General features: G+C 36.5%; 6 non-coding genes across 6 annotated transcripts; 2 read left to right on the forward strand and 4 right to left on the reverse strand.

The window, feature by feature from the left end:
* Window positions 1-3,675: 3,675 nt before the first annotated feature.
* Window positions 3,676-3,763, reverse strand: TRNAS-GCU (transfer RNA serine (anticodon GCU)). The gene has a single exon. It is a non-coding gene; the product is annotated as a tRNA-Ser (tRNA).
* Window positions 3,764-7,390: 3,627 nt separating this feature from the next.
* Window positions 7,391-7,478, reverse strand: TRNAS-UGA (transfer RNA serine (anticodon UGA)). Its single transcript has one exon. It is a non-coding gene; the product is annotated as a tRNA-Ser (tRNA).
* Window positions 7,479-8,302: 824 nt separating this feature from the next.
* Window positions 8,303-8,373, forward strand: TRNAG-GCC (transfer RNA glycine (anticodon GCC)). Its single transcript has one exon. It is a non-coding gene; the product is annotated as a tRNA-Gly (tRNA).
* A 452-nt stretch (window positions 8,374-8,825) lies between these two features.
* On the reverse strand, window positions 8,826-8,899 carry TRNAM-CAU (transfer RNA methionine (anticodon CAU)). Its single transcript has one exon. It is a non-coding gene; the product is annotated as a tRNA-Met (tRNA).
* Window positions 8,900-10,857: 1,958 nt separating this feature from the next.
* Window positions 10,858-10,929, forward strand: TRNAT-GGU (transfer RNA threonine (anticodon GGU)). The gene has a single exon. It is a non-coding gene; the product is annotated as a tRNA-Thr (tRNA).
* A 3,616-nt stretch (window positions 10,930-14,545) lies between these two features.
* On the reverse strand, window positions 14,546-14,616 carry TRNAC-GCA (transfer RNA cysteine (anticodon GCA)). The gene has a single exon. It is a non-coding gene; the product is annotated as a tRNA-Cys (tRNA).
* Window positions 14,617-24,619: the final 10,003 nt, after the last annotated feature.

A 24,619-nucleotide genomic window follows, 5' to 3' on the forward strand; every position in this document is an offset into this window, starting at 1 on the left:
GTGTAAAAGATCATAGTCGCACTTAAAAGCCGAGTACTCTACCATTGAGTTAGCAACCCAGATAAAAAAAGGATCTTAGATACGATCGAAATCCAAAAATCAATGGAATTACACCGCGCGCTTCTGTCAAAACATTGAACTAGCAAGACATCAAAAGATTTTTTTTATCGACCATGAAAAACACTCAAATGCCAAAACGAACAGGTCCGGTGAAATTCCACTAAAGTAAAGTTAAAAAAAGAGCGACCCTAATCACGATGGCCAAATTCTCCTTATTTTTAGCGATTTTTATTAACAAAAAATATATATTATAAAAAATATATATTATATTGTATGAGAATACATGCAAGAGGAACACCCTTATCATTTGAGCGAAGTGTAGGCGGAAAAATTGAATATGGAGTGAGGATAAAGAGACCCATCTATCTACAAATTCTATTTGTTCAATAGACCTTTGTCAATGGAAATACAATGGTAAGAAAACAAATTAGATAGAAAAAGTAAATAAAATAGGGGCTTATGTTGGATTGGCACGATATAATATAAATCCAAATAGGATTAAAAAAGAGGTAAATTGTGTCTAAATAATTAGACAACTAGGAATACTAATAATCTTCTCCTATCCTATTTTTTGATTCATTTAGTTCTTCAATTAACTCAAAGTTCTTTCTTTTTCTTTAAAGAATTCTGCCTTCCTTAAAATATCATAAACAGTTCTTGTTGGTTGAGCACCCTTTTCAAGGAAATAGAGAATAGCTGGAACATTTAAACAAGTTTGATTCTTTATCGGATCATAAAAACCTACTTTTTGAAGATCTCTTCCTTCTCTTCGAGATCGAACATCAATTGCAACGATTCGATAGACAGCTTATTGGGATAGATGTAGATAAACAACGCCCCCCCCTAGAAACGTATATGAGGTTTTCTCCTCATACGGCTCGAGAAAATGATTCGAATTTCTGTCGATAATAATAGAAATTAGACTATGACGTGCATTAATTTCCTTACAGAAAAAACAAATTTCATTTATACTCATGACTCAAGTGGGCTAATTTTGCCTGACAAACTTCGAAGGCAAAATCCTTCCAAAATTTTTGAGTCGTCTTTAAACTCTTTTCTTTGTCTCATTTCGAACGAATTGACTTTTATTCCTTATTCTAATCCAACTCTGTTGTTGAGACAATTGAAAATTGTGTTTACTTGTTCTGGAATCCTTTATCTTTGATTTGTGAAATCCTTGGGTTTAGACATTACTTCGGGAATTCCTATTTTTTTCTTTCAAAAGAGTAGCAACATACCCTTTTTTCTTATTTCCTTCGATAAAGCATTTATCTCTTCTATAGAAATCTAATAAGAGGGATTGATTCTGATATACTTTTATTGGACTTTCTTCTTATTTTAACCTTTCGATTTATTTCTATATTAAGGATAGACTGACAAAGTTGGCCTAATTTATTAGTTTTCACTAACCCTAGATTCTTTCCCTTGATAAAAAAAATTCTGTCCTCTCGAGCTCCATCGTGTACTATGTTACTTAAACCCAGCGCAAATTTGGTTCGGAACGAATAGAACAGGCTATGTCGAGCCAAGAGCATTTTCATTACTATGGAAAATGATGGATAGCAAAATCCACAATCGATCATGTCCTTCAAGTCGCACGTTGCTTTCTACCACATCGTTTTAAACGAAGTTTTACCATAACAAACATTCCTCTTTTCATTGCAAAGTGGTATAGAGAATTGATCCAATATGGATGGAATCATGAATAGTCATTGGTTTAGTTTTTTTATACTAATTAAAACTTGCTATCTATGGAGCAATATGGATAAAAGAAAGTAAGTATTTATCCGGGAAGCCTCCGCCAAGATCCAATTTATTTAAACCCATATTAAAATTCTATCATATGAATGAAACATAGTTTGAAAAAGACGACTAAACAAGTTTGCTTAAAACTTATTTATTCTTAAATTTCCACCCTCAACGGATGGCTCGAGATGATCAATCTTGAAGTGAGAAAAGAAGGATTGACTCTTCCTCAATAAATAAACTATCAACCTCCAAAAAAGTTTAATTAATTTAATTACTAGAATTAGAATTCTAGTAGTAATATATTTTTTCAGTACCAAAAACAATTAACTATAATAACTAAATAAACTATTCCAATGAAAAGATTGAAAGTTTTTGGTAGTTATAGAATTCTCGTACTTCTTCAACTCGAATACCAAAAGGAAGAAAAAAATATGACTAAGTGATTTTATAGTAGAGGCATATCCTGAATGTGCTTGATAGATCCCATTTTTTCATGAAAATAAAGATAGTCAATTTGACTGGACTTAAGACTTTATTATGTTTTCTGAGAAAGAATAAGATATCATTATTCTCTTTAATAAACTTTTGTCTCGTACGGAATACTATATGATTTCACCGTTTGTTTCATCAGAAACAATCTGGGACGGAAGGATTCGAACCTCCGAGTAACGGGACCAAAACCCGCTGCCTTACCACTTGGCCACGCCCCATTTCGGGTTTTATGCGACACTAATAAACACTAGTATGTTTATTTGTTATTCGTCAATACCATTTCAATTACATAAAAAAGGAGGGATATTCTCTTGCTAGTATTCTACACATGCGGATAATATAGAATCAAAAAAATGCATTGATCATTACATGGAATTCTATTAAGATATTATATGAAAGTCGAATTTATTCCACTCTCATTTGAGAGTGCGAATACAAGGAGGTATTTTGTGTTTGGGAAAGTCCGAAGAAAAAAGATTTTGAATCTGCCTTTTCCTTCTTTCCCTTAAAAAAATAACTCAAGAAAAATCCAATTATTTACTCTACAAGAATGAAATGCTTGTTATGCCTAATATACTTAGTTTAACCTGTATCTGTTTTAATTCTGTTCTTTATCCTACTAGTTTTTTCTTTGCCAAATTACCCGAAGCTTATGCTATTTTCAATCCAATCGTGGATATTATGCCTGTTATACCTCTATTCTTTTTTCTATTAGCCTTTGTTTGGCAAGCTGCTGTAAGTTTTCGATGAAATCTTTAGTACTCTGTATGCCAAATTGAATGATGTGTTCATTCCAAAAAAATTTTAAAATGGGTAAAAGCCGAGAAGTTTTATATTTTTATATTATGAACCTTCGATTCTAAAATTTAAATTCTTCTACATTGAATGGGTAGCTACAGCAATAAATTTGGATCAGCCTTTCTACTCCCCTGCACCTAGGTTGAGCAGGTACCTAAAGGTACCTACACAATACCTAACCACCTAACCCTATTTTTGCTATTGATAAGAGTGCTTATTATAAAAGAATTCTTGCAATTTTTTTCAAGAATTCTTTTTTGCATTTTTAGGTATAAAAAAAAACCATCCTAGTGGATCCGTGTGGTAAGGAAAAACTGGTAATCTATTCCTTAAAAAAAAATCTTGGAGATTATGTAATGCTTACTCTCAAACTTTTTGTTTATACAGTAGTGATATTCTTTGTTTCACTCTTTATCTTTGGATTCTTATCTAATGACCCAGGACGGAATCCTGGACGCGAGGAGTAAAAATTCAGTTTTTTTTTTTCTTATTGGATTTGTTTCGTACATTTATCTATGAGAAAATCCGGGGGTCAGAATTCTTTCCAATTCGAAAGTCCCAAATGATCCAAGGGAGCGGAAAGAGAGGGATTCGAACCCTCGGTACAAAAAAATTGTACAACGGATTAGCAATCCGCCGCTTTAGTCCACTCAGCCATCTCTCCACGTTCCAAAGCGAAAGGTTTCCGTGATATGATATAGGCAAGAAATAAGAAATAACGGTTGCAAAAAACCCCTTTTTTTTCTTTCAAAAGTCTATAAAAATTATATTGCCAATTCCATTTTAATTATATTCTTTTTTCTTAATGTTAATAAAAAAAGAAGAAAATTCTTGTTTTTTCTTTCTAAAAATCGATATTGGCCGAGAGACAATCAAATAGATTTTCTCTTTAGCGGGCATTTCCATATAGGACTTGTTATAATTATAATAAAACAAGCAGGTTATATAAAAAAAACGCTTTTTTTGTCGATTATTTATCAAGAAAGCAAAAAGGGTTCTTATCAAATCCACCATAAAATTGGAAAGAAGCATAAAGTAAGTAGACCTGACTCCTTTAATGATGCCTCTATCCGCTATTCTGATATATAAATTCGATGTAGATGAAATTGTATAAGCGAATTTTTTTTATTTCCTTAGACTTAGACCGCGCAAGACAAGAATTTTTCGCTATTTACGATTTCATATTCTTGTTACTAGATGTTCTATAGGAATAAGAAGAAATCGCAACTCCTTTGCGCTACACATAAAATTGGATTTCGAAGGTCCATTTTTTTTTTTCAGAATCCTCTATTATTTTAGTTCTTCCACCCATGCAATAGAGAGGGAATGGGAAAAGAAGGGTTACTTTTATTTGCATTTTTCCCTTAAAAGATAGACTTTGAAATAGGAGTCTTGGAATAATGCTGAATTCAAAGGTTTATTTCTTTCTATAGTATAAGAAAAACAATTTATTTCTATTTCTATAGTATAAGAAAAACAAATAAATAGTATAAGAAAAACAAATCGAATCAAATTCATGGATTTACCACGACCTCGGTTGTGACTGTGACTCCATAGATAAAAATGGGAAATTTCTCTCTTCGAGACCATTGAAAAAGGGCATTGAACGAGAAAGAAATCGTCCACAGATAATAAAACTATCATATGCCTTGGAAAGTGATATGAGGTGCTCGGAAATGGTTGAAGTAATTGAATAGGAGGATCACTATGACTATAGCCCTTGGTAGAATTCCTAAAGAAGAAAATGATCTATTTGATACTATGGATGACTGGTTACGAAGGGACCGTTTCGTTTTTGTAGGATGGTCTGGCCTATTGCTCTTTCCTTGTGCTTATTTCGCTTTAGGGGGTTGGTTTACAGGGACAACTTTTGTAACTTCTTGGTATACCCATGGATTGGCTAGTTCCTATTTGGAAGGTTGTAATTTCTTAACCGCAGCAGTTTCTACCCCTGCCAATAGTTTAGCACACTCTTTGTTGCTACTATGGGGGCCCGAAGCACAAGGAGATTTTACTCGTTGGTGTCAATTAGGCGGTCTATGGACTTTTGTAGCTCTCCACGGGGCTTTTGCACTAATAGGTTTCATGTTACGCCAATTTGAACTTGCTCGGTCTGTTCAATTGCGGCCTTATAATGCAATCTCATTCTCTGGTCCAATTGCTGTTTTTGTTTCTGTATTCCTTATTTATCCACTGGGGCAATCTGGTTGGTTCTTTGCGCCGAGTTTTGGCGTAGCAGCGATATTTCGATTCATCCTTTTCTTCCAAGGATTTCATAATTGGACGTTGAACCCATTTCATATGATGGGAGTTGCCGGAGTATTAGGTGCGGCTCTGCTATGCGCTATTCATGGAGCGACCGTAGAAAACACTCTATTTGAGGACGGTGATGGTGCAAATACCTTCCGTGCTTTTAACCCAACTCAAGCTGAAGAAACTTATTCAATGGTCACTGCTAACCGCTTTTGGTCCCAAATCTTTGGTGTTGCTTTTTCCAATAAACGTTGGTTACATTTCTTTATGCTATTTGTACCCGTCACCGGTTTATGGATGAGTGCTATTGGCGTAGTTGGCTTGGCTCTGAACTTACGTGCCTATGACTTTGTTTCCCAGGAAATCCGTGCAGCGGAAGATCCTGAATTTGAGACTTTCTACACCAAAAATATTCTTTTAAACGAGGGTATTCGTGCGTGGATGGCAGCTCAGGATCAGCCTCATGAAAATCTTATATTCCCTGAGGAGGTTCTACCACGTGGAAACGCTCTTTAATGGAACTTTCGTTTTAGCTGGTCGTGACCAAGAAACCACCGGCTTTGCTTGGTGGGCTGGGAATGCCAGACTTATCAATTTGTCCGGTAAACTGCTTGGAGCTCATGTAGCTCATGCCGGATTAATCGTATTCTGGGCCGGAGCAATGAACCTATTTGAAGTGGCCCATTTCGTACCAGAAAAGCCCATGTATGAACAAGGGTTGATTTTACTTCCACACTTAGCTACTCTAGGTTGGGGAGTAGGGCCAGGGGGGGAAGTTCTAGATACTTTTCCGTACTTTGTATCTGGCGTACTTCACCTAATTTCCTCCGCAGTCTTAGGCTTCGGTGGCATTTATCACGCGCTTCTGGGACCCGAGACTCTTGAGGAATCTTTTCCATTCTTTGGTTATGTCTGGAAAGATAGAAATAAAATGACTACAATTTTGGGTATTCACTTAATTTTGTTAGGTCTAGGTGCTTTTCTTCTAGTACTCAAGGCTCTTTATTTTGGCGGTGTATATGATACCTGGGCCCCTGGGGGGGGAGATGTAAGAAAAATTACCAATTTGACCCTTAGTCCCAGTGTTATATTTGGTTATTTACTAAAATCTCCTTTTGGTGGAGAAGGGTGGATTGTTAGTGTAGATGATTTAGAAGATATAATTGGTGGGCATGTATGGTTGGGTTTTATTTGTGTATTTGGCGGAATTTGGCATATTTTAACCAAACCCTTCGCATGGGCTCGCCGTGCATTTGTATGGTCTGGAGAAGCTTACTTGTCTTATAGTTTAGCTGCTTTATCTGTCTTTGGTTTTATCGCTTGTTGTTTTGTATGGTTCAATAATACAGCTTATCCGAGTGAGTTTTATGGACCCACCGGGCCAGAAGCTTCTCAAGCTCAAGCATTTACTTTTCTAGTTAGAGACCAGCGTCTTGGAGCTAATGTGGGATCCGCTCAAGGACCCACAGGTTTAGGTAAATATCTAATGCGTTCCCCAACTGGGGAGGTTATCTTTGGAGGGGAAACTATGCGTTTTTGGGACCTTCGTGCTCCATGGTTAGAACCTCTAAGGGGCCCCAACGGTTTGGACTTGAGTAGGTTGAAAAAAGACATACAACCTTGGCAAGAACGACGCTCAGCAGAATATATGACCCACGCTCCTTTAGGCTCTTTAAATTCCGTGGGTGGCGTAGCTACCGAGATCAATGCAGTTAATTATGTCTCTCCTAGAAGTTGGTTATCAACTTCTCATTTTGTTCTAGGATTCTTCTTTTTTGTGGGCCATTTATGGCATGCAGGAAGAGCCCGAGCTGCTGCAGCAGGTTTTGAAAAGGGAATCGATCGTGATTTGGAACCTGTTCTTTACATGAACCCTCTTAACTAAGATTTTCTTATTTATACCTGTTCTACTTTTTTTCTGTTCTGGCTCGGTTATTCCATCTAGCCGAGCCATTCATTCCTTTTTATGAAAGAAAGATAAGGGACAGAAAAAAAAAATAAATAAAAATGAAAGAAACAAACGTATTCAATAAGCAAAAGGAGAGAGAGGGATTCGAACCCTCGATAGTTCCTAGAACTATACCGGTTTTCAAGACCGGAGCTATCAACCACTCAGCCATCTCTCCACAGCCTAATCCTTATTTTACTCCTACAAATAGAACATAGCCATATAAAAAATAAAAAGATTTATTAGCCTCTAGAAAGATATCAGATACAAGTTCCTTTTCGATATATCTCTGTATACTGTATACACGGATACAGGATCCGCTATACCCGCTTGTGAAATAAAGAGTAAATAATCTCTTCTCACCCCCATATCCAAATAAAAAAGCGGTTTAAGTAATAAATTTGAATTAAAGAGAAGAATCAATGGATTCATGATTAAACCCCTCCTACTTCTTGTATTTTTTTACAATTTTGGTTTAAGTGAGGGATCAAATATGTAGTCAACTTTATTTGATGGTAGCTTGGAGGATTAGAAATATGACTATTGCTTTCCAATTAGCTGTTTTTGCATTAATTGCGACTTCCTCAGTCTTAGTAATTAGTGTACCCCTTGTATTTGCTTCTCCTGATGGTTGGTCAAATAATAAAAATGTTGTATTTTCCGGTACATCATTATGGATTGGACTAGTCTTTCTCGTAGCTATTCTGAATTCTCTCATTTCTTAAATGAAATTTGGTTAATATTTATTAACCCCATAAAAAAGAAATAATAAAGGCCATTTCTTCTAAAAAATTAGAATAGTGAGACGTATTAAAACGCAATTTGCGTTCCGAATTGCTAGCTCTTCTCTTTCAGTATTATGAAATTCCATTCCCATTAGAATATTCATTGACAGATAATAAAAAAAGGAAAACTCTAATATAATAGAAAATGAAATGAAACGGTCGACCCAGACATAGAAGGTCGACCCAGGCGGATATACGCTATAAAATATATACCGTAGCGAGCGTAGTTCAATGGTAAAATATCTCCTTGCCAAGGAGAAGATACGGGTTCGATTCCCGCCGCTCGCCCGCTTAATTTATCAAAGTACTATGATAAAAAGTTTAGTCTAGTTAACTGTTTAACTACTTATATTAAATTAAGTATTAATTAGGTGTTAGTCTAGTGCCGTATCCCTTACTATCTTACCCTTCCTTTGCATCCCACTCAAAAAAAGAGGGCGCTCCAGAGGCAGAAATAGAACTCGCCAACAGAGCTCCAAAAATTGGGTATTAACTGAGACAAACAACGGGCAAACTTTTTTTAAAGGGAAGGGAGAGGTAGACTGTCCCTTTCGTTTCATTTTTATTTTCTGCAGGGTAGGGAGAGGCCTTGCGCCTTCTTTTTTTGAAGGCAAGTGACTTCGCAAACTGCTCAATTTTGCCCTCTAGGGCCGGGAACTAATGAATAAAAAAGGGTTGGATACGCCCCTCTACCATACATATCTAGAGAAATAGAATAGTCCTTTTATACAGACTGCTAAGTGCGGAGACGGGAATCGAACCCGTGACCTCAAGGTTATGAGCCTCGTGAGCTACCAAACTGCTCTACTCCGCTCTGGAGTACCAGAAACTGGTGGACAAAAAAGGCTTGAATACAAGCCTCTAACATGTCTAGACAAATAGAATACTCCTTTTATACAGAATGGAGCGGGTAGCGGGAATCGAACCCGCATCGTTAGCTTGGAAGGCTAGGGGTTATAGTCGACGTTGGTTGATTATTTTTAACGTCTCTAATTCAAAACCGAACATGAAATTTTGATTTCATTCGGCTCCTTTATGGATATTCTCACCACTTAACATCTATGTCAGCTTTTCTATTTGAATGGAACCAAAGCTCTCCGCTTTCTAGATGATCCTTATAGAGTAGGAGATAGAAATTCTATCTAAATTCATCTAATCTACTTACTTCGTTCCCTAATTTCATTCAAGAGATCCTGAGGAAAAGAATTGGGTTTCCACCGAGCTGAAACAATATGCGGATGGTTCTAGTAAACCAAAACTATCGTTTTTTAGCTATTTGGCTTCCTTATTCCTTATTTTAAGAAGATTTAGTTACGATTGGAAATCAACTTTTTTGTATCTTCATCCATAGATCCTTTACTCATATTTTCAAAATTGGAATACTTAATCCAATGCAAAATTATGCTTCGCGACTCTGTACTCATAATCCTATTTTTATTTTGGATGCAATTTAAATTAGTCTTTGGATACAAATCGCCAGAATGTATATTCTTCCTCAATATGCTATTGAGAGGAAAAGGATTTAATCCTTTATAAGAACTAAAGTTTTCATCGGAATATAAAAATAAAAAACTTAAGGATGCCTTAAGTATATCATTTCAAATTCAGTTATTAATAGAACGAATCACACTTTTACCACTAAACTATACCCGCTACATTGTAGATTATGGTATAAATGGTACCCTTTGTCAAGGATAGCCATTTGACAAGAAGGCTAATTCCCCCTTATTGAATCAGATGGAGAAGGTTCATGACACTGAGCCGTTGGTACTTCTACTTCGATCGCTCGCCTTTACTTTAGGATTTAGATAGCCCCTCTGGTCTGTAAAAAAAATCTTTTCTTACCATGCTAATAGCGCCTGAACCAAATGTATTTATTTTGATTAGGATCCTATTCTACGGTTACGACTACAATAATAATTATTTACTTTGCAAGGACGTAAGTGTGTCAGACTGCTAAATTGTTTTATTATTCCTACAATATAAACTAGGGGATATAGGGGGTAACACTGTCCCTATAAATTCCTTTTTTCCTTTTCTTTTTTGTCCAGAATTGAACAAAAAAGAAATTATGGAAGATGTTTTCTTCCCCCATTAAGTCCGAGCCATAGAGTAAGAGTGAGATGAGTTTTCCAAATTCATCATAGACTTTCCCTATGGCTTGATAGAAGTAAGCAGCAAAGAGTCGTAACTTAAAGAAAAAAACGGACAGGGCCGACAGATTTACCTGATGTAAAGAAGATCCTAAAAGTCTCTGATTAGTCGACTCTCTCCATTTAACACTTTCCTCTCTCTCCTTTTTTCCACTGACTCAATTCTAGTTTATTAGATTCTTGTTTAAAAGAATGCAAAAAGTTCAATAGAACTAAGAACACATAAAAAATAGCATAGAGGATCAAGGCCATTACCAAAAGTTCCTCCCAAGGATCCTATATCCTATTGGGTATCTGTTCCCCGCCTTTTCCCGCTAGGATCGGAAATCTTATATTTTCCATATCCATATACCGTTGAATCCTTGGGGTTCCAGAATCCGCCTATTTTACTAGTCTTCGGAAACGGAAAACCCTGAACCAAGAAGAGTTGGATATGTTATGTAGGGTATGTTTTTTTTTATTAATTTTATTTTGAGCTCTCAAGATATCGATATATACATATACAATCTCTACATAATGTCTCTCTCTCTATCTCTATATATTATATATATAATATGTACATTATGCAGTAGACCCATAATGGGAAATCCAAGTGGCTAATTTTTGAATTAAATAAAAAGCCCTTTTAACTCAGTGGTAGAGTAATGCCATGGTAAGGCATAAGTCATCGGTTCAAATCCGATAAAGGGCTTTTTAAATTAGTGGTAGAGTAATCTCGTGCTAAGACGTAAGTCGTTGGTTCGAATCTGATAGAGTACTTTTCTACTAAATTGATTCACTTTTTTTCTTTGTTTTTGAAACTTTCTCTATATTTTTAGAGAATTTTATGACTTAGTGCGGGATGGATGCATTTTTGGTATGAACACTAAATGAAGCACGGAGAATTAATCTATAACGATCAACTAAAAAAAATCCTAGATGAAAACATAACAGAAAAGTTGGAAAAACTCTTTGCTTTGGATCTATTTATACTTTTCGAGTATATTGACAATTCCAAAAAACTGCTCATACTATGATTATAGTATAATCACGAGCGGTTGTATATGGCCCTATCGTCTAGTGATGCCCCTATCGTCTAGTGGTTCAGGACATCTCTCTTTCAAGGAGGCAGCGGGGATTCGACTTCCCCTGGGGGTAGGGAGTATTATGAAAGGAGGTTAATCATAGATTAGCAAAAACCCTAGAATAAATTCTTCCTGGGTCGATGCCCGAGTGGTTAATGGGGACGGACTGTAAATTCGTTGACAATGTCTACGCTGGTTCAAATCCAGCTCGGCCCAAACCAAAAATCTAGGGCTTCGTGAGTATGAACTAAATCCTTTTGTTTTTCTTCCATAAAATAAAATGTCTGATCTATAGAAATAAAAGATAAAGAAAAAAGGGAAATTTTTTTTTCTAATCCATATCTCTCTCATTCCTTTCTTACAAACAAAAGAGTTTTTCTTATTGAAGGCTGGATTATTATCCATTTTTAGTGATAAAAAATCACGACATACTAGTTATGTCACTCTCACTATACCCACGTATAATATAATATGTGGGTATGTAGTATATGATTCGTCTATTTCTTAGAGTACGAAAGACGAATCGAATCTTCTTATGGTTCTATTTAAGAATGGGTATGCCATACACCCCGCGGGGATTGTAGTTCAATTGGTCAGAGCACCGCCCTGTCAAGGCGGAAGCTGCGGGTTCGAGCCCCGTCAGTCCCGAACTAGGGTTCAATGAATGGAGAAATTGATATTTCCTTTTTCCATGAAAAAAAGGGGCAGGGAGCAAGATCAAATACCCACAGGGCACCCTTACTTCACTTTTTTATTTTGCATCTCTCATTAAAGAGGGAGGGAGGGCATATAGGAATTTTTTTTTCACTACTCCCAATCGATAAAGAAAGACACATACGATATGTGGATTAGTAGAATTTAGGATATTATATTACTCTATCTTTCTTTATGATGATACCATCCTCATCTTAATTTCCTATTCCACTCTTATGGAATAGAGTACCGGTATTTTACCGGAATCCATACATAAATCGTATTCCCTTTTTATTTCAGACCTCTTTTCCCCATCTCACTTCTACTGCTTATTTGGATGTCTATGTGACCCATAGAAAGTGAAAGTTGGTCATATAATACATACATAATTGTATGTATAACTATAAGAAAAAGGAAGGGAAATTGTATAAGATTAAGAAAGTATAAGATTAAGAAAGCTCGTGGGTTAGAGATATAGAAAAGAAAAAGTAGAAAAGGATTAAAAAAGAGGGAATTCCTAATCCAATCAAAAAACCCATTTTGGTCTTAGTGTGGATAGAGGATCTTCCTATGTTATACTATATAACTCTCATCCGTGAAATATAACTCTCATCCATGAATTGATTTGATAGATCCGATATTCATAATATTGAATTGATTCAGTATTATCAGAATGCAAGCCCTACCCTTGAATTTACAAGATACCCCTTTTTCCTCTCCATGGGATTACATCCCGAGTTATTGTGAAAATAAAAAATAAAGAGGTTATGGAAGTCAATATTCTCGCATTTATTGCTACTGCACTGTTCATTCTAGTTCCTACTTCTTTTTTACTTATTATTTATGTAAAAACAGTCAGCCAAAATAATTAATTGGAATTCCAATTAATCATTGAAGAAATTAAAAAGGGATTAAATAAAAAAAATCCAAGTCTTAAATGAAAGGATCTGGTTGGAATCTTAAAGTGTGGTAGAAAGAACTACATATAGTTTTTTCTACGACACTTTAGATTCTTTCTATTATATTATCTTTGAATCTACATAGAATAGATTAGTAGATTGAAATAGTTAAGTAGTCTAATTCAATTTCTTTTTTCATTGCATCCACTTAATTTCAATCAGGTCAAAATAAAAAAATCTAAGACAATTCTTGACCAAAGAATCCATGGAAGGAAAGAAAAATAATATGAAGAATAGACTATAGTAAAAAGTAAAAGGAAATGGAAAATGTGTGATATGCCGTGAATAGTTCCGTGGAAGAAAGTCTAATTTTCTTATGTATAGAACTTTTTTTAACCATTCGTCATTTCTAGTAGAAATTCTGAATTGGTATAATGGCTCTTTCTTACATTACAACTTACAATACAAGAGTTTCTTACAGGAGTGAAACAAAACTAAAGAAAAAGATTAAAGAATAACGTTTGACAAAATGATTAATGCAAAATGATCCATTAAAGAAAAGAATTGATACAACAATTTGATTACTTAATCAATTAGTAGTATCCCTAGAGTCCACTCCTTCCCCATACTACTAGTGAAAGAGAAAATGTAAAGACTACCATTAAAGCAGCCCAAGCGAGACTTACTATATCCATCTAAATTATGTCTCCTATTTCTATGAAGGGATTATTCTACTATTGATCAATAATCATAGTGGAATCAAGGGTACAGAGTCAAAAAGGGATTCCGCCCTAAGGCCATGGATCAATCAGTTCAAGGAATTTACTCCTAACAAATTCTTATAGGAATTCTGGTAGAATTAGAGAGCATTAAAAATACGAGATACTATAGCCCTTTTTTCCTTAAAAAAGAAAGAGTACGGGAATGATGTCCTGAATAGAAGAAGCGGGAATAGGAAGATTTTTTATTCCTTTTGTTACTCTTTTTTTTTTTTTTAAGCAAAGGACGCCCGAATATACCATAAAATTATCGATAGATAAATATTTATTGGATACCTACCTTACCTAATGTTTATTTTTGACCTAAACCCTGCAGCCTTGCTGTATCATTCTATGAAAGAATGAAGAGATTTTATCCATAATACAACTCCTAAATTGATTTTTGATCGACCTATTTAATCTGATTCTCGTTAGAATTAAGTAGTCCTTACTTTAGTGTATGTAGGTAACATAAGATGTACGATAAAAAAATGTATAATAATTAGTAAGTCTTGATATTCTTTCGTGGAGTCCCTTCTTGAATCTTAGATTGAAAAAAAAAAAGAATGCCCCTTAGGGACCTTTCTTTGGATACCAAGATTTCTGACATCTTATCCTCGTATTTTAAAATTATCAAATCGAATCTCAATTAAGAACCAATTCAAATTCATATAATAAAAGAATAAGGAAACACTACCTCACCCCTATTGATAACCATTTTGGCCACTACCGTCAAAACAAACCCTAACCCTAGTTTGAGGATAGAACTATGGTATGGTTTCTCTAAACCCAGTATCGGCAGGCCCAGTTACTCTCTTGCCCGAACTTATGCGAAGTAAAAATTTATCGAATTCGATCAGCACTATAAAAAAAACCTAAGTATTTTATTGATCAGGCGGCACCCAGATTTGAACTGGGGATAAAGGATTTGCAGTCCCCTGCCTTACCGCTTGGCCATGCCGCCAAAAAATCCGATCAAAAATCTAGAAAACAGCAAGTATTCATCCACGTTTTCTTACGAAAAGCCCCTTTTATTTTGAATATAATTCTACTTACTTTTTTCCAATCTTTTTCAAAAAATCTATTCCTGCTTTTTTTGATCCAGTTTCTATTATTCTCCTCGATAGATTCTATCTTAAAACATACATTGTTAACACAATAAAACTTCCCATTTCTTTCTATTGAGATGAAAAAGAAGAAAAAGTGGATTTCTATTCACAGGCTGCAAAATTCAGAATAAATTGGAACCGTTAACTAGAATTCTCTTTTTTTTATTGCAGTAGTGAACTACTCTTAAATCGGTATTATCTCCCCCCCCTTCAATGGCATAATAAAATATTATGGCTTTATGCTTAATCCGTGTATAGGTAAACTTTAGGTCCGAACAGCATTATTATCCAAAGATCCCCTTTATGTACATATCTCTATGGGGAATCATGCTTTAATTTTTCAAAGTATTAAATTAAATATCTTGAATAAAAAAAAGGAAATTTGCTCTGATATAGAGTATAACCTGACTATCTTGGCGTACCCAAGTGAAATTACGATAAAAGAAAAGCATGGATATGGGGAGAGGTGGATAACTAGATTGGCATGTACTTAAAAAAGGGACTTACTTTATTTTAGAATTCCACAATGAAATACTGAATTTTCTAGCAATTATACTACTCCGATCCGAAATAAAAAAGAACCCTCAAATTATTTTGAGAAATTAAAGTAAGCACGCTATTCTAAATCGAAGTAAAGTCAAACTTTCTAGTATATTATATTACGGCTTTATTACATTCATAGAAAGGAGATAAAATGAGAAATCTTTGCCATCCAATCTGATTAGAATATCATAACATAAAGTATAAGTGGCAGAATTTTTTTTGTAGGAATGTTTTATCAATTCATTTTCATTTCATTTGTACCCCTGGCAAACTCGAACTTTCGTCCAAATGGTCTCTATTCATATGTATGAAATACATATATGAAATACGTATGTGGAGTTCCCTAGAATTTCATGTGATTCAGTAAACAGAATATAGATTCCATGATTGCTAGATCGATCCATAGGGATTGATGAAGAGTGAGCTGATAATGGAATTTTTCTTTGATAAACAGGAAACTTAAGATTAAGATGCTCCGGAATGGAAACGAGGGAATGTCCACAATACCCGGATTTAGTCAGATCCAATTCGAGGGATTTTGTAGGTTCATTAATCAAGCCTTGGCAGAAGAACTTGACAAGTTTCCAACAATTAAAGATCCAGATCACGAAATTGCATTTCAATTATTTGCGAAAGGATATCAACTGCTAGAACCCTCGATAAAAGAAAGAGATGCTGTGTATGAATCACTCACCTATTCTTCCGAATTATATGTATCTGCGAGATTAATTTTTGGTTTCGATGTGCAAAAGCAAACCATTTCTATCGGAAACATTCCTATAATGAATTCCTTAGGAACCTTTATTATAAATGGAATATACCGAATTGTGATCAATCAAATATTGCTAAGTCCTGGTATTTACTACCGCTCGGAATTAGATCATAAGGGAATTTCTATCTACACTGGCACTATAATATCAGATTGGGGGGGGAGATCGGAATTAGCAATTGATAAAAAAGAAAGGATATGGGCTCGCGTGAGTAGAAAACAAAAGATATCTATTCTAGTTCTATCATCAGCTATGGGTTCGAATCTAAGAGAAATTCTGGATAATGTTTCCTACCCTGAAATTTTCTTGTCTTTCCCGAATGCTAAAGAGAAGAAGAGGATTGAGTCAAAAGAAAAAGCTATTTTGGAGTTTTATCAACAATTTGCTTGTGTAGGTGGGGACCTGGTATTTTCGGAGTCCTTATGCGAGGAATTACAAAAGAAATTTTTTCAACAAAAATGTGAATTAGGAAGGATTGGTCGACGAAATATGAATCGGAGACTTAATCTTGATATTCCTCAGAACAATACATTCTTGTTACCACGAGATGTATTGGCCGCTACGGATCATTTGATTGGAATGAAATTTGGAACGGGTATACTTGACGATGACGATATGAATCACTTGAAAAATAAACGTATTCGTTCGGTTGCGGATCTGTTACAAGATCAATTCGGATTGGCTCTTGGTCGTTTACAACATGCAGTTCAAAAAACTATTCGTAGAGTATTCATACGTCAATCGAAACCGACTCCCCAAACTTTGGTAACTCCAACTTCAACTTCAATTTTATTAATAACTACTTATGAGACCTTTTTTGGCACATACCCGTTATCTCAAGTTTTTGATCAAACGAATCCATTGACACAAACTGTTCATGGGCGAAAAGTGAGTTGTTTAGGTCCTGGAGGGTTGACGGGGGAGAACCGCAAGTTTTCGGAGCCGAGATATTCATCCGAGTCACTATGGGCGTATTTGTCCAATTGACACGTCTGAAGGAATCAATGTTGGACTTACTGGATCCTTAACAATTCATGCGAGAATTGATCACTTGTGGGGATCCATAGAGAGTCCGTTTTATGAAATATCTGCTGAGAAAGCAAAAGAAAAAAAAGAGAGACAGGTGGTTTATCTATCACCAAATAGAGATGAATATTATATGATAGCAGCAGGAAATTCTTTGTCCTTGAATCAAGGTATTCAGGAAGAACAGGTTGTTCCGGCTAGATACCGTCAAGAATTCTTGACTATTGCATGGGAACAGATTCATGATTGCATGGGAACAGATTCATGTTAGAAGTATTTTTCCTTTCCAATATTTTTCTATTGGGGGTTCTCTCATTCCTTTTATTGAGCACAATGATGCGAATCGGGCTTTAATGAGTTCTAATATGCAGCGCCAAGCAGTTCCGCTTTCTCGGTCCGAGAAATGCATTGTTGGAACTGGATTGGAACGCCAAACAGCTCTAGATTCGAGGGTTTCCATTATAGCCGAACGCGAGGGAAAGATCATTTCTACTGATAGTCATAAGATACTTTTATCAAGTAGTGGGAAGACTATAAGTATTCCTTTAGTTAACCACCGTCGCTCTAACAAAAATACTTGTATGCACCAAAAACCCCGGGTTCCACGGGGTAAATCCATTAAAAAAGGACAAATTTTAGCAGAAGGAGCTGCTACAATTGGGGGCGAACTTGCTTTAGGAAAAAACGTATTAGTAGCTTATATGCCATGGGAAGGTTACAATTTTGAAGACGCAGTACTAATTAGCGAACGTTTGGTATATGAAGATATTTATACCTCTTTTCACATCCGGAAATATGAAATTCAGACGGATACGACAAGCCAGGGCTCCGCTGAAAAAATCACTAAAGAAATACCACATCTAGAAGAACATTTACTCCGCAATTTGGACAGAAATGGAGTTGTTAGGTTGGGATCCTGGGTAGAAACTGGTGATATTTTAGTAGGTAAATTAACGCCTCAGATAGCGAGCGAATCATCTTATATCGCGGAAGCTGGATTATTACGGGCCATATTTGGCCTTGAGGTTTCCACTTCAAAAGAAACTTCTCTGAAATTACCTATAGGTGGAAGAGGGCGCGTTATCGATGTGAAATGGATCCAAAGGGACCCGCTCGACATAATGGTTCGTGTATATATTTTACAGAAACGTGAAATCAAAGTTGGGGATAAAGTAGCCGGAAGACATGGGAATAAAGGGATCATTTCCAAAATTTTGCCTAGGCAAGATATGCCCTATTTGCAAGATGGAACACCCGTTGATATGGTCTTCAATCCCTTAGGAGTACCCTCCCGAATGAATGTGGGACAAATATTTGAAAGCTCGCTCGGATTAGCGGGGGATCTGCTAAAGAAACATTATAGAATAGCACCCTTTGATGAGAGATATGAGCAAGAGGCTTCAAGAAAACTTGTGTTTTCAGAATTATATGAAGCCAGTAAAGAAACAAAAAATCCATGGGTATTTGAACCCGAGTACCCGGGAAAAAGCAGAATATTTGATGGAAGAACAGGCGACCCCTTTGAGCAACCTGTTCTAATAGGGAAGTCCTATATCTTAAAATTAATTCATCAAGTTGATGAGAAAATTCATGGGCGTTCTACTGGGCCCTACTCACTTGTTACACAACAACCGGTTAGAGGAAGAGCCAAGCAAGGGGGACAACGAGTAGGAGAAATGGAAGTTTGGGCTTTAGAAGGATTTGGTGTTGCTCATATTTTACAAGAGATACTTACTTATAAATCTGACCATCTTATAGCTCGCCAAGAAATACTTAATGCTACGATCTGGGGAAAAAGAATACCTAATCATGAGGATCCTCCAGAATCTTTTCGAGTGCTCGTTCGAGAACTACGATCTTTGGCTCTAGAACTGAATCATTTCCTTGTATCTGAAAAGAACTTCCAGGTTAATAGGGAGGAAGTTTGATCGGAATAAATATAAATTCTTTTCTTATTTCTATTTTATGATTGACCAATATAAACATCAACAACTTCAAATTGGACTCGTTTCCCCTCAACAAATAAAGGCTTGGGCTAACAAAAACCTACCTAATGGAGAAGTCGTTGGCGAAGTCACAAGGCCCTCTACTTTTCATTATAAAACCGATAAACCAGAAAAAGATGGATTGTTTTGCGAAAGAATCTTTGGACCCATAAAAAGCGGGATTTGCGCTTGTGGCAATTCTCGAGCGAGCGGAGCTGAAAACGAAGACGAAAGATTTTGCCAAAAATGCGGGGTCGAATTTGTGGATTCTCATACGAAGATATCAAATGGGATACATCAAACTCGCATGTCCCGTGACTCATGTGTGGTATTTGAAAGGTCTTCCTAGTTATATCGCGAATCTTTTAGATAAACCTCTTAAGAAGTTGGAGGGCCTAGTATACGGCGATTTCTCTTTTGCTAGGCCCAGCACTAAAAAACCCACTTTTTTACGATTACGAGGTTTATTCGAAGAGGAAATTGCATCCTGTAACCACAGCATTTCTCCCTTTTTTTCTACCCCAGGCTTTGCAACATTTCGAAATCGGGAAATTGCGACAGGAGCAGGTGCTATTAGAGAACAATTAGCAGATTTGGATTTGCGAATTATTATAGAGAATTCTTTGGTCGAATGGAAGGAATTAGAAGACGAGGGGTATAGTGGAGATGAGTGGGAAGATAGAAAAAGACGAATAAGAAAAGTTTTTTTGATTAGACGCATGCAATTGGCGAAACATTTTATTCAAACAAATGTAGAACCAGAATGGATGGTTTTGTGCTTATTACCGGTTCTTCCTCCCGAATTGAGACCTATTGTTTATAGGTCTGGAGATAAAGTAGTGACTTCAGACATTAATGAACTTTATAAGAGAGTTATCCGTCGGAACAACAATCTTGCCTATCTATTAAAAAGAAGTGAATTAGCGCCAGCAGATTTAGTAATGTGCCAGGAAAAATTGGTACAAGAAGCCGTGGATACACTTCTTGATAGTGGGTCCCGCGGGCAACCGACGAGGGATGGTCACAATAAAGTATACAAATCACTTTCAGATGTAATTGAAGGTAAAGAGGGAAGGTTTCGCGAGACTCTGCTTGGGAAACGGGTCGATTACTCGGGGCGTTCTGTCATTGTTGTGGGTCCTTCGCTTTCATTACATCAATGTGGATTACCTCTAGAGATAGCAATAAAGCTTTTTCAGCTATTTGTAATTCGCGATTTAATCACGAAACGCGCCACTTCTAATGTAAGGATTGCTAAAAGGAAAATTTGGGAAAAAGAACCCATTGTATGGGAAATACTTCAAGAAGTTATGCGGGGACATCCTGTACTGTTAAATAGAGCACCTACCCTGCATAGATTAGGCATACAGGCCTTTCAACCCACTTTAGTAGAGGGGCGTACTATTTCTTTACACCCATTAGTGTGTAAGGGTTTCAATGCGGACTTTGATGGAGATCAAATGGCTGTTCATCTACCTTTATCCTTGGAAGCTCAGGCAGAAGCCCGTTTACTTATGTTTTCTCATATGAATCTCTTATCTCCCGCTATTGGGGATCCTATTTGCGTACCAACCCAAGACATGCTTATCGGGCTTTATGTATTAACGATTGGAAAGCGTCGAGGTATTTGTGCAAATAGATATAATAGTTGCAGAAACTACCCAAATCTAAAAGTAAATTACAATAATAATAATAATTTTAAATATAGGAAAGATAAAGAACCCCATTTTTCTAGTTCTTATGATGCACTGGGAGCTTATAGACAAAAACTAATCAGTTTAGATAGTCCCTTGTGGCTACGATGGAACCTGGATCAACGCGTCATTGGGTCAAGAGAAGTTCCGATTGAAGTTCAATATGAATCTTTGGGGACTTATCATGAGATTTATGCCCACTATCTAATAATGGGAAATAGAAAAAAAGAAATTCGTTCGATATACATTCGAACCACTCTTGGTCATATTTCTTTTTATAGAGAAATAGAGGAAGCCATACAAGGATTTAGTCAGGCCTATTCATACACTACCTAAACAAGAAAGTTAGATTCGGCGATGCCCCTCCCCTTTCGGGGGGCATTCCGATTTCCCTAGTATCATCATTATTTGCCACGCGAATCCAGATTGAGATTGAGGCAATTAAGTTAATTAAATTTTCGAATCACTGACTCAGGCCCATTGTCGAATCCTACTCAGCAATTGTCGAATCCTACTCAGCCGAAAAGGGGGTACTTATGTATGGCGGAACGGGCCAATCTGGTCTTTCATAATAAAGAGATAGACGGAACTGGTATGAAACGACTTATTAGCAGATTAATAGATCATTTTGGAATGGGATATACATCCCATATACTGGATCAACTAAAGACTCTGGGCTTCCATCAAGCCACTACTACATCGATTTCGTTAGGAATCGAGGATCTTTTAACAATACCCTCTAAGGGATGGTTAGTCCAAGACGCGGAACAACAGAGTTTTCTTTTGGAGAAACACTATTATTATGGGGCTGTACACGCGGTAGAAAAATTACGCCAATCTGTTGAGATATGGTATGCGACAAGTGAATATTTGAAACAAGAAATGAATTCAAATTTTCGGATAACGGATCCTTCTAATCCAGTCTATCTAATGTCTTTTTCAGGAGCCAGAGGAAATGCATCTCAAGTACACCAATTAGTAGGTATGAGAGGATTAATGTCGGACCCTCAAGGACAAATGATTGATTTACCTATTCAAAGCAATTTACGCGAGGGACTTTCTTTGACAGAATATATAATTTCCTGCTATGGAGCCCGCAAAGGGGTTGTAGATACTGCTGTGCGAACAGCAGATGCTGGATATCTTACACGTAGACTTGTTGAAGTAGTTCAACATATTATTGTGCGTAGAAGAGATTGTGGTACTATCCGAGGTATTTCTGTAAGTCCTCAAAATGGGATGACGGAAAAACTTTTTGTCCAAACACTAATTGGTCGTGTATTAGCAGACGATATATATATCGGTTCACGATGCATTGCCGCGCGAAATCAAGATATTGGAATTGGATTAGTCAATCGATTCATAACTGCCTTTCGAGCACAACCATTTCGAGCACAACCAATATATATTAGAACCCCCTTTACTTGCCGAAGCACTTCTTGGATCTGTCAATTATGCTATGGCCGGAGTCCTACTCATAGTGATCTGGTCGAATTGGGAGAAGCCGTAGGTATTATTGCAGGTCAATCAATTGGGGAGCCAGGGACTCAACTAACATTAAGAACTTTTCATACTGGCGGAGTATTCACAGGGGGTACTGCCGACCTTGTACGATCCCCTTCGAATGGAAAAATAAAATTCAATGAGAATTTGGTTCACCCCACACGTACCCGTCATGGGCAGCCTGCTTTTCTATGTTATATAGACTTGCATGTAACTATTCAGAGTCAAGATATTCTATATAGTGTGAATATTCCCTCAAAAAGCTTGATTCTAGTGCAAAATGATCAATATGTAAAATCCGAACAAGTAATTGCGGAGATTCGTGCCGGAACGTCCACTTTACATTTTAAAGAAAGGGTACAAAAGCATATTTATTCTGAATCAGACGGCGAAATGCACTGGAGTACTGATGTTTACCATGCGCCCGAATATCAATATGGTAATCTTCGCCGATTACCAAAAACAAGCCATTTATGGATATTGTCAGTAAGTATGTGCAGATCCAGTATAGCGTCTTTTTCACTCCACAAGGATCAAGATCAAATGAATACTTATGGTAAAAAAGATAGGGAAATTCTTGATTATTCAACGTCGGATCGAATCATGTCCAATGGCCATTGGAATTTTATCTATCCTTCTATTTTTCAAGATAATTCAGATTTGTTGGCGAAAAAGCGAAGAAATAGGTTCGTCATTCCATTACAATATCATCAAGAACAAGAGAAAGAACTAATATCCTGTTTTGGGATTTCGATTGAAATCCCCCTTATGGGTGTTTTACGTAGAAATACTATTTTTGCTTATTTTGACGATCCCCGATACAGAAAAGATAAAAAGGGTTCAGGAATTGTTAAATTTAGATATAGGACCCTAGAAGAAGAATATAGGACTCGAGCGGAAGACTCAGAAGAGGAATATGAGACCCTAGAAGACGAATACAGGACCCGAGAGGACGAATATGAATATGAAACCCTAGAAGAATCTAAATATGGAATCCTAGAAGACGAATACGAATATGAAACCCTAGAAGACGAATATGGGAGCCCAGAAAACGAATATGGGAACCCAGAGAACGAATATAGGACTTTAGAGAAAGACTCAGAAGAGGAATATGGGAGCCCAGAGAGCAAATATAGGACCCAAGAGGACGAATATGGAACTCTAGAGGAAGACTCAGAAGACGAATATGGCAGCCCCGGGGAAAGCGCAGAGGAAAAATATGGTACTTTAGAGGAAGACTCAGAAGAAGATTCAGAGGACGAATACGAGAGCCCAGAGGAAGATTCCATCTTAAAAAAAGAGGGTTTGATTGAGCATCGAGGAACAAAAGAATTTAGTCTAAAATACCAAAAAGAAGTAGATCGGTTTTTTTTCATTCTTCAAGAACTTCATATCTTGCCGAGATCTTCATCCCTAAAGATACTTGACAATAGTATTATTGGAGTGAATACACAACTCACAAAAAATACAAGAAGTCGACTAGGCGGACTGGTCCGAGTGAAGAGAAAAAAAAGCCATACGGAACTCAAAATATTTTCCGGAGATATTCATTTTCCTGAAGAGGCGGATAAGATATTAGGTGGCTGTTTGATACCGCCAGAAAGACAAAAAAAAGATTCTAAGGAATCAAAAAAAAGGAAAAATTGGGTCTATGTTCAACGGAAAAAAATTCTCAAGAGCAAGGAAAAGTATTTTGTTTCCGTTCGCCCTACAGTGGCATATGAAATGGACGAAGGAAGAAATTTAGCAACACTTTTCCCGCAGGATCTCTTGCAAGAAGAAAATAATCTCCAAATTCGACTTGTCAATTTTATTTCTCATGAAAATAGCAAGTTAACTCAAAGAATTTATCACACAAATAGTCAATTTGTTAGAACTTGCTTAGTAGTGAATTGGGAACAAGAAGAAAAAGAAAAGGCTGGTGCTTCCCTTGTTGAGGTAAGAGCAAATGATCTTATTCGCGATTTCCTAAGAATTGAGTTAGTCAAGTCCACTATTTCGTATACACGAAAAAGGTATGGTAGGACAAGTGCAGGACCGATTCCCCATAATAGGTTAGATCGCGCCAATATCAATTCTTTTTATTCCAAGGCGAAGATTGAATCACTTAGCCAACATCCAGAAGCTATTGGCACTTTGTTGAATCGAAATAAAGAATACCACTCTTTGATGATTTTGTCGGCATCCAACTGTTCTCGAATTGGTTTATTCAAGAATTCAAAACATCCCAATGCGATAAAAGAATGGAATCCTAGAATTCCTATTCGAGAAATTTTTGGGCCCTTAGGCGCTATTGTAGCTAGTATATCGCATTTTTCTTCATCTTACTATTTACTA

This window comes from Triticum urartu, unplaced genomic scaffold (genome assembly GCF_056163025.1).
Source record: "Triticum urartu cultivar PI428250 unplaced genomic scaffold, HENAU_Tu73 scaffold2, whole genome shotgun sequence".
In the NCBI taxonomy this organism is placed as follows: domain Eukaryota; kingdom Viridiplantae; phylum Streptophyta; class Magnoliopsida; order Poales; family Poaceae; genus Triticum; species Triticum urartu.